We start from the raw sequence: 15943 nt of genomic DNA on the forward strand, positions 1-15943 counted from the left end.
GGGCTCGCTGTTTCCGTTGCGCCATGAGCAGCACTTTGATTGAGAGGGCGACGTGCGTGCATTACCATGATTTGACAGTGTGAGCGTGAGTGTCTGCACGCGTACATGCTACTTGCATCTGTGGATGGTGTGCGCTAATGTGTGCATCACGTATAATATTAAAAAAATTGGTTTGTCAATTTAACGCAAAGTATTTCATTTTTATTTGGCTGACGAGTGTGCATTGCAGCGACAAGTCCATGGTTTGATTCCTCACATACGCATAATTTTGGTTTTTATTTCCTTCTCCACTGATAGGCAGGCCCGCATAGATAGATGGATACAGAACACGAGCTGATTAGGCGCATGTGGACTGTTTGACTGGTCAACCAGACAAATATGGAGCTATACACTGAGTCAGTGACCGTATAATCACCATATCTCATACATAATGATCGTATTGACCGTATTCTTAAGTACAATGATCAAAGTGAGCTATCAAGACAAGTTCGGTGACCGCCAACGCATTTTACTTGGTAATAAATGACCAGGATTGAAGGGGAATCCAAATTTCCTTCGTTGTCTGTCCTTGAGCTCTTGAAAAACCAATGCACTATACGGTTGTCCGGCCACTCCGCCCCAGAGCTGTCACCAAGCGTCGTTCATGCCACCGCGCTGCACACTAACCAGTAAGGAAGCGATGGCATCCTGCCGCGCCGAGTTCCTCGCTGCCCACGACCACACACAAAATGGTAGGGAAGCGATGGCATCCCGCCGTGCCGAGCTCATCGCCTCTCGCGACCTAACACCTACGTGGGTAGACTTTGAATCTGCCAAGGTCGAATGGGCGGTAGAGCAAAAGGCAGCCAAAGCCGCACAGAGGGAGCGGAAAAAGCAGAAAGCACTCAAGAAAAGAGAGGCCCGCCACCGCAAGAAAGAAGAGGACGCACGCGGTGCTGCCGAGAGCTCAGCAAAGATCCAAGCACGGTGGGGTGTCGCCGACAAAGCCGGGAAGGAGAACGACGGCGTCTGGCCAGCATGTGAGAAGTAGTAGTACTAGTAGTTAGTGTGTGTGTTTGTGTCGCCCGTACGTTTTTTTAATTAATTACGAGCATGTACCAGTACTAGTTACTACTGTAGTTTTTAGAGCAAACTACCAGTACATTATCCTAGACTCAATGGAAAAATTCCTATCCTATGCATCAAATGGCATCTCTCTCTATAGGAATTGAGATGCATGTCATCTCACTTCCTATGATTTTCATATTCCTATAAAATTCCTATCCTATGAACCGAAGGAGGCCTCCGCTGGAGTACAGTACTACTCTAGCAGTATTGCTGGTACAGTAGTTTTCTTCAAGAAGCAGAATTCAACGAAGTCATGATGGTTCCTTTGTCCGAGCAACTTTACAGTGGGAAAGGTTGGGCTTGTGATTTGGCGGCTCATTAGTCATTATTACTGTGGCGCGATGACTAGGGTGACTCTCCCTTGGAGTTTTGCGTGCATGGCAAGTGGACCAGGATGGTCGATGTCCGACATGTCGGTGAACGGAAGTATTCTTTCCGATAGCGAGGAGCAAGGAAACCAGGTGGTATAGTATCACTTCTGATTTATTTTTATTTTTATTTTTGATGAAAGCTAGCGTTTCAACTCTTACGACGAAGGAATGCCAAACACGGCACGTGCTGGATGTCCCACACGTCAGCGAAAGGAGTGGAACATGAACAGCGTGGTAGAGCGTCTCCACTTCTTCCAATTCTAGGTCGGAGACCACACATAGTACTAGTAGTATGTAACGATACAAAGTGCGACCCAGAGAGAAAGATGCGTCCAGTTGGAAGGTCTTGGGCCATACACGTAAACAAATATAAAACCTAATATGTGCCTCCAATTAATATAGTAGTAGAGTACTTAGGCACGTACATCATAATATCACCTTGCATTGCACGTACAACATTTAGTGGTAGTAAGAGACAAATGCCTATATGCCACGCATGTTCATACTATCTGTGCCTTTATACTTCACTTACTGTGCTACATTACTCAGGTTCGCACATCCCTGGGTACATGTCCGTATTGTAGTTCCAGCCCCACGTGTTCTTCATAGATGGAACGATCCATAACGGTGGGCAACGGGAGTCCATATCATCACAGCCTCTTAGTGTGGCTCCCCACGATGGAGACTCATTCAAACTGAAGCATCATAGATCAGGGATAGGGCGTTCAAGATATGAATCCGTTGGTGCGCAATGAAAATGTACCTGTTCTTCATGAATGGCAGGCCGTCGGCGTCGTGCACGAAAGGTGGCATCGTTTGCACTTTGGGGTAGTTGTCCCCAATGAAAATCGAGTACTCTTCAAGTGTGTTCATCCGCACCCAGGTAGCATCAAGAGGGTCGAACACGCCGCCGTCCATCTGGTACACCTGGCATCTCAAACCTAGATACATGCTGACGTGCATGGTTATGGTCCATGTAGTATAATAAGGTGACGTAAGAAGGGGACACAGATTAAAATAAAATACTTTATATTGCTTATTTCTATGAGGGGGAATGGAAGCAATGTATAGACCAGCTGCGGCACCGACGACGACAAACAATTTGAGAGTGTTACCTGGGCCATGTACATTAATTAAAGTAGGAGTAGTTTTGTTTGATGGGATTATGGCTACCTAGCTAGTACTACACGGAATTGAAATCGTTAAGTCCTTTATAGTTTATAAAACTGGCATTGTAAAGTTGCGTAGATGACTATCCCAATCAATTAAGAAAAGAAGGAAAGAACTAGTCCTGCTCCTGGAGTACAAAGAGACATCTACTGAAATGTTATAAGGTGACATGGCAATAAGATATACGATATTTCCTAGCTCTACTACTCTTGGATCGGAGAGAAGGGATTACCTGGGTACATGATCAGGGTCCGATCATGATAGATCATGGCACCTTGTTGCCCTTTAGTGGTACCATGGGTAACGACTGCTAGGATAGTACGTCCCAATTGGGTGTCGTCAACTACAAGGTTCCAAGTTAGACCAAATGCCCATGCACATCCACGATTGGCGATCTGATTTTGATCAGGGGATGAATTTTCCCTGCATAATCGTGCAAACAAGGCGGAATTCATAGAAACCGGACGAAAATCATTACATTTCGAAAACTTTTCATATAAACCGGACGAGATACATTACAGTTTTCATACAAACCGGAGTAAAACCTACTCTAAACAAGTTGCAACTGTAATGTGGGCGGCGCACGGACGGCAGCCGACTATGGTGTCGTTTGAGGCTACTCATAGTGGGGAGTATCATATACAATATACTAGTGCATGAAACTAGTGTATGATATACTACTTTTATAGTGCATAGTATCATAGAGTAGTAGCATAGATGATCATATTTATTGCCATGCATGACCCCTGTCTCTTCTTTAATTCTCTGCCACATCACCATGTCTGCTATTCCTGAGTGTATGTACCAGCTAAGTTACCACCACTATGGCCAGCCTCGACGCGGAGCAGTCACGTGCACTGGGAAACGGTGCTCTCTCGGCCGTCGCGCTGCTTCAAAGCCAGCGCCAGTGAGAAGTCGCCTCCGCTCTAGCCGGGCATTAATGCGACACTGACGCTTCGGGGCGACGCTGACCATTTTAGGCGGGAAGCGCGCGCCGGCAAGGGAGGGGATTTGGGTCGGCCAGGGCGGTCAGGCGCGGGCGTGCTGGTAGTATTGATTTTGTACCATTTTAGGTATAGTACTGGTAGTTTGCAAAACTACTCAATTATTGCACTCAGTTTCCTAAAAAATTGTGGTAAAATGTTACTTGCAATGCATGCATGCGTGACCAATATAAATGACCAATAAAAAACTACTACATGCATGCAACAATTTAATGCACTTTGTAATCTCAACATGTGATGGGGAGCTCTAAATTCGAATTTGAAACTTATAAAACAAAAAATTCAAAACAAATAAATTGGAAGAGAGGGAGTATACCATAGGATGTGTCCCATACGAAACAAGTCCCCTGGTTTGTCACCGCGAAGATGCGGCTAGAAAGGAGCACAACGTCTTCGTACTCGTACGGCAACAAATCGGCCGCAGACAGCATGGTCCACCTTTAGCGGCCATGAGCAGGGTTCGTGAAAGAAATCGTGATGTCGAACACCGCGATGAGAGTGTAATTTTGGTTGGCGGATGACCTTATCGAGGCTTTCGGGATTGCTATCTTCTTCAATCTCATCATGGTTCCATCGTAACAGTTCAGGCGATGGCCGATTGCATGGCAGATCCCAATGTTGGACAAAGGTTCTACGGGAACGGTGTCACCGTTGTAGATGTTGTGCAAATTGATGTTGGTACCCTCCCGTACATATGCAAGCCAATCTCCACTGGCACCAAGCCTAACCTGTGAAACAGTGGGCAGCGGGGAATCAGGAAATGGACACGGAAGTAGTCTTTATAATGCATTTACTACATGATCGAACTCATCACTTACGTGCTCATCGGACAAAATCCGAGTGCCCCTCAACGTCGGCATCTCAAGGGGCGTCAACTTGCAACTACGGTCACGCCGCACTGGAGAGACCCCCAAGGAAACATCCTCGTCCTCGAGGACGCATGGCAGACCAACTAGCATTGCCTTCTCCGATGCATATTTACGCACCCTCTTAAAATATTTGGTGCAAGTACCGCTAAGTCTTGCGGATGTCAGGAAGTCGGACCGACTTACGATTTGTCCCAAAGGATCGTCGTCCAAGATCTCCCAACCTCGACGAGGACGAGAAGCACCACCGCCTTGCGAATCCATGGCAATGGCGACCAACTGCCTTGTCCCTTGTGGAGCTGGTTTACACGAGAGGAGATGGTAACTGCAGGGCTTTGTCCCTTCGGAAAGGATGTTCTGCGGGCGCGCACTAGTGCAGTTTATATTTGAGACTAGCAAGAGGCCCATGCGTTGCATGGAACATCAAGATGTATTTATACGAACTGTTTATCTCATGAGAGACGAAATGAACAAGGGAAGGCTTTATCTGCAAATGTGGAGACGGGTGCGGGTATCTTTTTGCAAAATTGCCATAGTTTGATCTATCTGTCAGATATAGATCGGACAGTCTATATTGCAGGATGGCAGGCACACCATCATCACCAACTCGGTTTTTTTTATTACTAGCAAGCTGCCCGTGCGTTGCACGTAACATCAGGATGCATTTGTATGAGTAGTTTATCTTGTGAGAGAAAAGGATGAACGAGGGAAGACCTTATTTGCAAATGTGGAGAGGGGTGTGGGTATCTTTTTGCAAAATTGCCATAGTTTCCTTCCTATCCGTCAGATATAAATCACACGGCCTATATTGCAGGATGGCGGGCACACCATCATCACCAACTCTGTTTTTTATAAGAGTAGATTATTATTATTATAAGAGTAGACATAGAGATTAGGGAGCTGGAGGGCTGTTCGTTGTACGGCACATTCGTGTCCATCCACTAGCCCGGAATTGAAGCACGCACGACATTTACAGTGACTGGGATTAGTTGTTTTCCGAGCGCATGGACTAACGCGGACTAGCAGACCTAGTCGCCCTTTTTCGAGCACGCCTTCAACAAGTACGTGTGTGACATGCGTGCATGCAAATTTTGCGTGACCAAACCATGCGAAGCGGAGCGGTAGGCTGTCGAACTTCAGCCCGCATGTTGCAGCCATGTCATCCACACTCAATCTAAAGGCCAATTCATACTCCGCTGGACTATACTGTACTACTATGCATTGTTTGGCACGAACGTTCCTTGGAGCTCGTGCTGCAACTGGCGTACTCCATAGCCCGCTTCCCTTCTCCTTCCTATTCCATTGCCCGCGCACGTCCATAGGAAGGGACCGGTAAACCCTTATATAGGAGTGCTAGCACAAAAAGATGCATGCATGACCACTAAAATTTCCTTTCTCTTATCTCTATGAAATAAATGTGGCGTGAAACTCAAAGCCCTTTAAGTCTGAGTATAATGGAAATCATCATCCTCCTCCGGCTCCACTTTGTCCGCGTCTTCGTCCTCCTGTTCCAGCTCAGCATCGTCGTTCTCCTCCTCCGGCTCCGCGTGCTGCTCCGCCTCCAATGCCTCCTTGTCTGGCTCTGGCTAGTCCGGACTCCGAAGGCAGGGCGGCTGCGATCCGGGCTTCGCGCCGCTCCTAGATCAAAGTGCCGCTCTGGCAGGAGCATGTCGTATGTCGTTACCTTCGGCCGGGCCATGGCTATCGGGCGACGGCGACCAGAGAAGAGGCGGGGGAGGGGAATGAATGCAGCTTGAGATACATGATATGTGTTTTGCTTGGAGCGTCTTGTATGATTTGAGTCTTTGCTTTTTAGTTTGCCACAATCATCCTTGCTGTACACACCTTTCGAGAGAGACATGCATGAATCGTGATTTATTAGAATACTCTTTGTGCTTCACTTATATCTTTTGAGCTAGGCAATATTGCTCTAGTGCGTCACTTATATCTTTTAGAGCACGATGGTGGTTTTATTTTATAGAAATTGATGAACTCTCAAGATTCACTTATATTATTTTGAGAGTCTCTAAACAACATGGTAATTTGCATTGGTTACAAATTTAGTCCTAATATGATAGCCATCCAAGAGGGATATAATAAAAACTTTCATATAAAGTGCATTGAGTACTATGAGAAGTTTGATTCCTTATGATTGTTTTGAGATATGAAGATGGTGATATTAGAGTCATGCTAGTGAGTAGTTGTGAATTTGAGAAACACTTGTGTTAAAGTTTGTGATTCCCGTAGCATGCACGTACGGTGAACCGTTATGTGATGAAGTCAGAGCATGATTTATTTATTTATTGTCTTCCTTATGAGTGGCGGTCGGGGACGAGCGATGGTCTTTTCCTACCGATCTATCCCCCTGGGAGCATGCGCGTAGTACTTTGTTTCGATGACTAATAGATTTTTGCAATAAGTATGTGAGTTCTTTATGACTAATGTTAAGTCCATGGATTATATGCACTCTCACCCTTCCACCATTGCTAGCCTCTCTTGTGTCGTGCAACTTTCGCCGGTACCATACACCCACCATATACCTTCCTCAAAATAGCCACCATACCTACGTATTATGGCATTTTCATAGCCATTCCGAGATATATTGCCATTCAACTTTCCACCGTTCCGTTTATTATGACACACTCCATCATTGTCATATTGTTATGCATGATCATGTAGTTGACATCGTATTTGTCGCAAAGCCACCATTCATAATTCTTTCATACATGTCACTCTTGATTCATTGCACATCCCGGTACACCACCGGAGGCATCCACATAAAGTCATATTTTGTTCTAAGTATCGAGTTGTAATTCTTGAGTTGTAAGTAAATAAAAGTGTGATGATCTTCATTATTAGAGCATTGTCCCATGTGAGAAAAGGATGATGGAGACTATGATTCCCCAACAAGTCGGGATGAGACTCCGGACGAAAAAAGAGGCCAAAAAAATGAGAGAAGGCCCAAATAAAAAAATGACAGAAAGGAGAGAAGGGGCAATGCTACTATCCTTTTACCACACTTGTGCTTCAAAGTAGCACCATGATATTCATGATAAGAGAGTCTCCTATATTGTCACTTTCATATACTAGTGGGAATTTTTCATTATAGAACTTGGTTTATATATTCCAATGATGGGCTTCCTCAAATTGCCCTAGGTCTTCGTGAGCAAGCAACTTGGATGCACACCCACTTAGTTTCCTTTTTGAGCTTTCATAAACATTGATATCTATTAATGGGCATCTCTATAGCCCGTTGATACGCATAGTTGATGTGACACTATCTCTCTCTTTTTGTCTTCTCCACAACCACCGTCTATTCCACCTATAGTGCTATGCACATGGCTCACGCTCATGTATTGCGTGAAAGTTGAAAAAGTTTGAGAACATCAAAAGTATGAAACAATTTCTTGCTTGTCATCGGGGTTGTGCACGATTTGAATATTTTGTGTGATGAAGATGGAGTGTAGCCAGACTATATAATTTTGTAGGGATAAGCTTTCTTTGGCCATGTTATTTTGAGAAGACATAATTGCCTTATTAGTATGCTTGAAGTATTATTGTTTTTATGTCAATATTAAACTTTTGTTTTGAATCATACGGATCTGAACATTCATGGCACAAAAAAGAAATTACATGGATAAATATGTTAGGTAGCATTCCACATCAAAAATTCTGTTTTTATCATTTAACTACTTGAGGACGAGCAGGAATTAAGCTTGGGGATGCTTGATACGTCTCCAATGTATCTATAATTTTTTATTGTTCCATGCTATTATATTATCTGTTTTGGATGTTTTATATGCATTAATATGCTATTTTATATTATTTTTTGGCACTAACCTATTAACCTAGAGCCGAGTGCCAATTTCTGTTTTTTCCTTGTTTTAGAGTTTCGCAGAAAAGGAATATCAAACGGAGTCCAAACGGAATGAAACTTTCGCGATGATTTTTCTTGGACCAGAAGACATCCAGAGGACTTGGAGTACACGTCAGGGAAGCCACGAGGTGGCCACAAGGACGAAGGGCGCGCGCAGGGGGTAGGGCGCGCCCCCCACCCTTGTGGGCCCCTCATGACTCCACCGACCTATTTCTTCTGCCTATATATTCTCAAATATTCCAAAACCTACCAGGAGAGCCACGAAAACACTTTTCACCGCTGCAACCTTCTGTACCCGTGAGATACCATCTAGGGGCCTTTTCCAGCGTCCTGCCGGAGGGGGATTCGATCACGGAGGGCTTCTACATCACCACCATTGCCTCTCCGATGAAGCGTGAGTAGTTTACCTCAGACCTACGAGTCCATACCTAGTAGCTAGATGGCTTCATCTCTCTCTTTGATTCTCAATACCATGTTCTCCTCGATGTTCTTGGAGATCTATCCAATGTAATACTCTTTTGCGATGTGTTTGCCGAGATCCGATGAATTGTGGATTTACGATCAGCTTAACTATGAATATTATTTGAATCTTCTCTGAATTCTTATATGCATGATTTGATATATCTTTGCAAGTCTCTTCGAACTATCGATTTGGTTTGGCCAACTAGATTGGTTTTTCTTGCAATGGGAGAAGTGCTTAGCTTTGGGTTCAATCTTGTGGTGCTCGATCCCAGTGATAGAAGGGGAACCGACACGTATTGTATTGTTGCCATCGAGGATAACTAGATGGGGGTTTCGTCATATTGCTTGATTTTATCCCGCTACATCGTGTCATCTTACTTAATGTGTTACTCTGTTCTACGAACTTAATACTCTAGATGCAGGCAGGAGTCGGTCGATGTGTGGAGTAATAGTAGTTGATGCACGCAGGAGTCGGTATACTTGATACGGACGTGATGCCTATATTCATGATCATTGCCTTAGATATCGTCATAACTTTGCGCTTTTCTATCAATTGCTCGGCAGTAATTCGTTCACCCACCGTAATATTTTCTATCTTGAGAGAAGCCTCTAGTGAAACCTATGGCCCCCGGGTCTATTTTCCATCATATAAGTTCCCAATCTACAATTTTAGTTTCGTATTTACTTCCTTTGCAATCTTTTACTTCCCGTTCCATAAACCAAAATTACCAAAAATATTACTTTACCGTTTATCCATCTCTATCAGATCTCACTTTGTAAATAACCGTGAAGGGATTGACAGCCCCTTTATCACGTTGGGTGCAAGTTGGTCTTTGTTTGTGTAGGTATTCGGTGACTTGCGCGTTGTCTCCTACTAGATTGATACCTTGGTTCTCAAAACTGAGGGAAATACTTACTCTACTTTGCTGCATCACCCTTTCCTCTTCAAGGGAAAAACCAAGGCAAGCACAAGAGGTAGCACTCCCCTTGTGTTGAATTTATAAATTTGGGTTGAGTACTCTACCCTCAAAAACTGTTGCGATCCCCTATACTTGTAGGTTATAAGCCCCATGCTCCGCACTGGCGGAACGGCCGAATCGCGATGATGCCCACGCCCAAGTGGAAGGCCCATGCTCCATGCTGGCGGAACGGTAGAATCACGACCATGCCCATGCCCAAGTGGAAGCCCCAGGCTCCGTGCTGGTGAAATAACCAAACGAGGGTGCCCCACGGGCTGTACCAACCTCAGGCTGACCTGTGCCGGACACGGCAGCCACACCTTTTTCTAGCCTGTGTAAACGAATTTGTTTTCTTCCTTCAGTAAAGCTTTGGTTTTTTAGTCTTGCCGTGTTTTGTTGAATTTTTATCCCGCGAGCCTCGCACGCTCGTAGTCCCCCTCTTGAGCGCCACGCGGGTGGGGGCTGGACATGGTGCATATGCTCGGATTAGTCCCAGCATCATTGGAAAATCCAGGTGACCGGGCTCTAGCTCGTGGCCCTGCTCCAGTGCACCCCACCCCACCAAGGTCCTTGGTGTCTAATCTCATCGCGTGATGCCCATGAGCGAGCCGATGAGCGTGCGCCACTCCCCCAAGGCGGAACCCCCTACGCGTGGTTCATATGTTTCCTTGCGTGCGAGCTGCTTGCACGCCAAAAGGCGGCCTCCCGAGCATATCGCCTCAGGAGCCCTTGCTAGCCCCTGATGCCCCTCACCTCCTTCCTTGCCCAGGCATCGCGACCTGGCTTACCAGTGACAGTTTAGCCCTGCATGGGGGCTGTGTCCTAATGACATAGGGTGCAAAAGCAAGCGTAAGGGAAAAACAAGCCGCACGAGAGAACAAATGTTCATTACAACAGTAAGGGCTCGAGTAAGAGTCGCTGACTTCACGCACCCATGGGTCCACGATCGAGTATCAATAGGTAAATAAAGGGGGCGACCTAAGGACATGCGTCGCCACCATCGTCGTCGTCGTCGCCTTTGTTTTCCTCGGCTACTCGCTGATCCTCGCTGCTGTCATGGACAAACTGTGTGTTCAGCGCGTCTACATGGTCCTCCGCCGCTTCCCCAAGGGCATCGTGCATCACTCAGGGACGGGGGCGATCATGGCCTCGAAGTCAAAGCAAGGGTTGGTGCAAAGGAGATGGCTGAAGACACGTGTCGATGCCTGGGTAAGGAGGTTGCGGCATTCCTCCTCGACGATTTGGCCCACCTTCTTGGCGCCCCCTGAGCCGCTCCACGACCTTGGTAAAAAAGTCGAGGTAGCCAACGTCGTTGGCCACGATGGGGATGGAGACGTCCTCCTTGCAGATGGAGCCCAAGGCGCCATGAGCCCATAGCTCAAGGTCTTGGAACATCTTGGAGCACTCATGTTGTTGCCCCCAAGCCTGGTTCGCTTCATTCATCGCTCGCTCCACGAGGGACGTGACGCTTCCCACTTGCTCTTGGAGGGATGCCAGCTTGGCTTCGGCGATGGCTTTGGCCCCCAGTGTGGCCTTTCACCGCCCTTCCGCTTCAGTCAGCGCCTTCTTGAGACCGTCTATGTCGCGCTTTAACTCCTCGCGCCGAGCGCAGAAGCGGGTTTTCTGCAGCTTTAGCTTTTCGCCATGCTCTTTGGTGAGTGCTCGGCGGGCGCTCGTGATTTTCTCTTTGGTGTCCGCCTAGATCTTCGCTTCTTGGATGCCAGGGAGGCATTGGCCTTCTCCATGCACTGAGCAAGGGAAGCTTGAGCAGCAGTCACCTGGCGGTCTAGCGCCACCAACTGCTCACGCTCCAGACTCTGCTCGGACGATGTCAACGCGAGCTCCTGCTCGAGGGCCTTGACGTCCGCCTTGCGCGTCACTAGCCCCTCCTCGCAGGCAGAGAGGGTGTCTCTTCGTTCTTGGATCTGCCGCTCCAGGACGGCGTTCGAGGCCAGGAACTCTTGCTCGCGGGCCTCCACCGCTTCGCGCTATCGGTCCACTGCCTCGGCCTCCTAGAAGGCACGCTCGCGAGTCTCTCTCACCTCGGCAGCGGATTTCTTGTCCCCCGAGCGGGCGGTCTCTCAATGAAGGTGGCTTAGCTTGACAGTGACCTCAAGTTGATGCCACCCGCGCGCCAGACGCAGTCGCTCCTCAGCAAGGCGCGCTTTAACGTCTTGAAGCTCTGCCCCGAGCTGGTCAACCGCACCCATCGCGTTCTGCAAGAGGCCGTGCGTAATCATGGTCTGGTAGCTCACGAGTTCCAGGGCCCGGTCCGGGCTGAGCCTCGCATCCCGTCCACTATCGCGGCCTGTGAATCCCTGGTCACGCCCGCCGACGGCTGGGAGCTGGCTGATGCACCCCGCTGGCTCTATGCTCTCTCGGAGGTGGCCGGGCTCCCAGGGTCGCCCCAGGCACGGGCATGGACGGAGCGGTGGCCGACGGTTCCACCTTTGCCGGCTCGGTATTCACCTCAGCGGTGGGTGCTCTGGAGGCCGGGGAGTGGTCCCCCGAGGGCGCCTCCAGAGGAGTCGCTGGTGCTCCCCCGCGCACCTCTTCGTACGACGTGTACATGGTTGATACACCTAAAGGATTTGGCGACGACAAAGAAGAGCCAGATGCGAATAAACCCTCTGAGACGCAGTCCAAGCGCCGGCGGCCCAAACGCCGCTTTAAGCCCCGTCGCTCAAAGGATGGCAACACCGGCACCAGAGAAAATAGTACTCCGGGCGACGCCGAAAACAATGAAGACCTTGTCGGGGCTGCATCCGAACAGGAGGAATGTAACGCCCACGATGCGGCCATATCTCCCACGTGTCGAGGCACGACTTAGAGGCATAACCGCATTGTGGGTGTTACAAGTTGGTAATCAGAGCCATCCCCGACTTAGGAGCCCCCTGCTTGATCGAATCGCTGGCGTTGTTGAGTCTAGAACAAAAATGTTTTGAGTCTTAGGATTATATATATCGGAGAGTAGGATTCTTTTTACTCCTCAGTCCCTTCGTCGCTCTGGTGAGGCCTCCTGACGTAGAAGTTTTGACTCTTCTCTCCTCAAATTTCACTAAAAGGAATTTTAGGATCACGCGGGTATCTTAGAATCATTCCGATGGTTTTGTGACGAGAACATTGTTCTTGGTGCCTCCTGACATTTAGGGGTTGTGGCAGTGTCCCGGGGAGTTGAGCTCCGAGGTGTTGTCGTCACAATTTTATCATTGCAGTTCTGGAATACCTGAGTTTCGCCGACATAGAAAATCTCTTTTATGCAGTTGTTGGTGAGATCACCTCGACGCCACCTAGTACTGGGGCGGGAGTTCGGGAGTATTGCCATAACTAGTATAACGGATGCTTTTCGAAGGTTGAGGTACACGATTTCCGAAGGTTTCTTGGTTATGTGTTGACGGATGGATACAGCTGGATCTAGGGATTGCTAGTTTGGGTGATATATTTTGTGTCCCCTGTATCCCCAACACCAGATTGCATAAGCAGAAAGTTTCGGGAGTTTATAGGTGGGATTCATGTAGCTCTTAGCATTTCTTCCCACAGATATTTGGTTTGTGATTGGGCAATCCTTACCACTTATTTGTTCCACTCGTACCTTGTTATTTTATTCATCAATCTCTTATCAAGTGGCTTCTCACTTTATGGAAGTGTGATGATTTACTATGGAATTCATTCGTTCATCCTCGTTCGAATGTTTATTGTGAAGACTATATGTTGAAATTTCTGTCCGTTGATTCAACTTGTCTATTTTTCTATCAAGATGCTAACGGATGTCACCCTCTTCAGGATGGCTCCGCCAACGCGTCAGAATCCGGAACGCAATGAGGGGAGTCAGGCGAACCCTCCGCCACCACCTCCGCCTTCGGAGGCATGGCAAGCTATCATGGCAGCCACCAACACCAATGCTCAGATGATTTTGCAACTCTTGCAAGAGCGCACCCAAGGGCAAGGCAATCAAGGAAATCAAGGCCAAGGCAACAATCAGTCTCACTTCGCTACCCTCAACCAGTTCCTCGCTAATCAGCCGAAGTCTTTCAGCTATTGTGCCGAGGCCACAGACGCCGATGATTGGCTCGTGGACATCAACAAGCATTTTGAATGTAGCAATGTCAGGCCTGAGGACTTTGTCAAGTTCGCTTCTTTTCAACTGAAGGATCAAGCTGCTGAGTGGTATCAACAATACAAAGATTCCAGAGGAGGTCGTGTGATTACCTGGGATGATTTCCGCCGAGACTTCAAAGCTCACCACATTCCACAAAATGTTGTTGAGAGCAAGCGTGAGGAGTTCCGCAATCTCAAGCAAGGCAGCATGTCCGTGTATCAATACAATACTCAGTTTCAGAAACTCGCTCGCTTCGCTAAGCAAGACGTTCCTGATGAAAAGAGCATGATCTATCAATTCAGAGGTGGCCTTAGAGAAGATCTGCAATTACCTCTCGTGCTTTTTGAGCCGACCAAGTATGATGATTTCTACAATATGGCTCTGAAGCAAGAGGCTGCTCAGCTTAAGTGCTTCTAAGAACAGAGTCAGGGACGCAGTTCAGTCTTCTTCTTCCTCACTAGTGGATGCTAAGCAACAGAAGTTCCGGTTGCCTCCTCCTCCTCCGTTTCGTCAGCCTTTCCAGCAGAAGAACAAAGGTGGCCATGGATCTTCCCACCCACCCAACCCTGGCTATCAGAACAAGTCTCAGAATCAAGCTCCAAAGTCGAATGCTCCTTATCATCGTCCACTCTCAGAGGTGACTTGCAACAAGTGTCAGCAGAAAGGTCACTATGCTAACAAGTGCTTCAACCAAAGGCGCCTTCCGCCTCCTCCTCCTGTGAGATCTTCCAGCAATGCAGTGGTCAAGCATAATCCCAAGTCTACAAAGGTGAACATGATGAATGCAGCTCAAGCGGAGGAATCTACTGATGTGATAATGGGTAATCTCTCAGTTAATGATATTCCTGCAAAAGTCTTATTCGATACTGGTGCTTCGCTTTGTTTCATGTCAAGACCGTTTTTTGCCAAGCATGAATTCACTTGTTCACATTTGGGTAAACCCATGGATGCCGTTTCTCCGGGTAAACGTTTGAGTTCTAGTTTGGTGGTTCCGGATGTTTCCATCAAGATGGGAAACTATAAATTTCTGTCTTCTCCAATTGTTCTTGGTGACTCGGATATTGATCTGATTCTCGGGATGGACTGGCTTTCTAAGCACAAGGCTCAACTTGATTGTGCTGCTAGGGAAATTCAATTGACACACTCTTCTGAGGATGTTATCATCTATGCCGCTCGTGATGAGACCATTCGGTTATTCTCTCTCAATGAGAAGGGCGAGTTGGATGCTATTTCTCAAATTCCAGTCGTTTGTGAGTACCAAGATGTCTTTCCAGAAGAGCTTCCGGGTATGCCTCCTCACCGGCCAGTTGAGTTCGTTATCGATCTTGAGCCTGGCACGGAACCCGTTTGCAAGCGTCCTTACAAGCTTGGACCCAAGGAGCTGAAAGAATTGAAGAAACAACTCAATGAACAAGAGCGTCTGGGTTTGATCAGACCGAGTTCATCTCCATGGGGTTGTGGTGTTCCTTTTGTCCAGAAGAAGGATGGCACGGACCGACTTTGTGTCGACTATCGTCCATTGAACAAGAAGACTATAAAGAACAAGTATCCACTTCCCAACATCAATGAGCTATTCGAGCAACTTAAAGGTGCTAAAGTATTCTCCAAGCTTGACCTTCGAATGGGTTATCATCAGATTCGCATTCGTGAAGAAGATATTCCCAAGACAGCATTTAGGACAAGCTTTGGTTCTTATGAATATACTGTCATGTCTTTCGGCCTTGTCAATGCTCCTCCAACATTATCTCGAATGATAAATTTCATCTTCAACCCCTATACCAATGAATTCGTCCTGGTGTATCTCGATGATATCTTGGTCTTCTCCAAGAATAAGAAGGATCATGCCAAACATTTGCGGTTGGTGCTCGACAAGCTCAGGGAGTATCAATTTTATGCGAAGTTTTCCAAATGTGAGTTTTGGCTTGATGAAGTTCTTTACCTTGGTCATATCATCTCGGCCAAGGGCATCGCTGTTAATCCCGAGAAGGTGTCTACAATTGTGAATTGGGAACCTCCTCAGAATGTCAA

The sequence above is a fragment of the Triticum aestivum genome, chromosome 2D, assembly GCF_018294505.1.
Source record: "Triticum aestivum cultivar Chinese Spring chromosome 2D, IWGSC CS RefSeq v2.1, whole genome shotgun sequence".
NCBI classification, from domain to species: Eukaryota; Viridiplantae; Streptophyta; class Magnoliopsida; order Poales; family Poaceae; genus Triticum; species Triticum aestivum.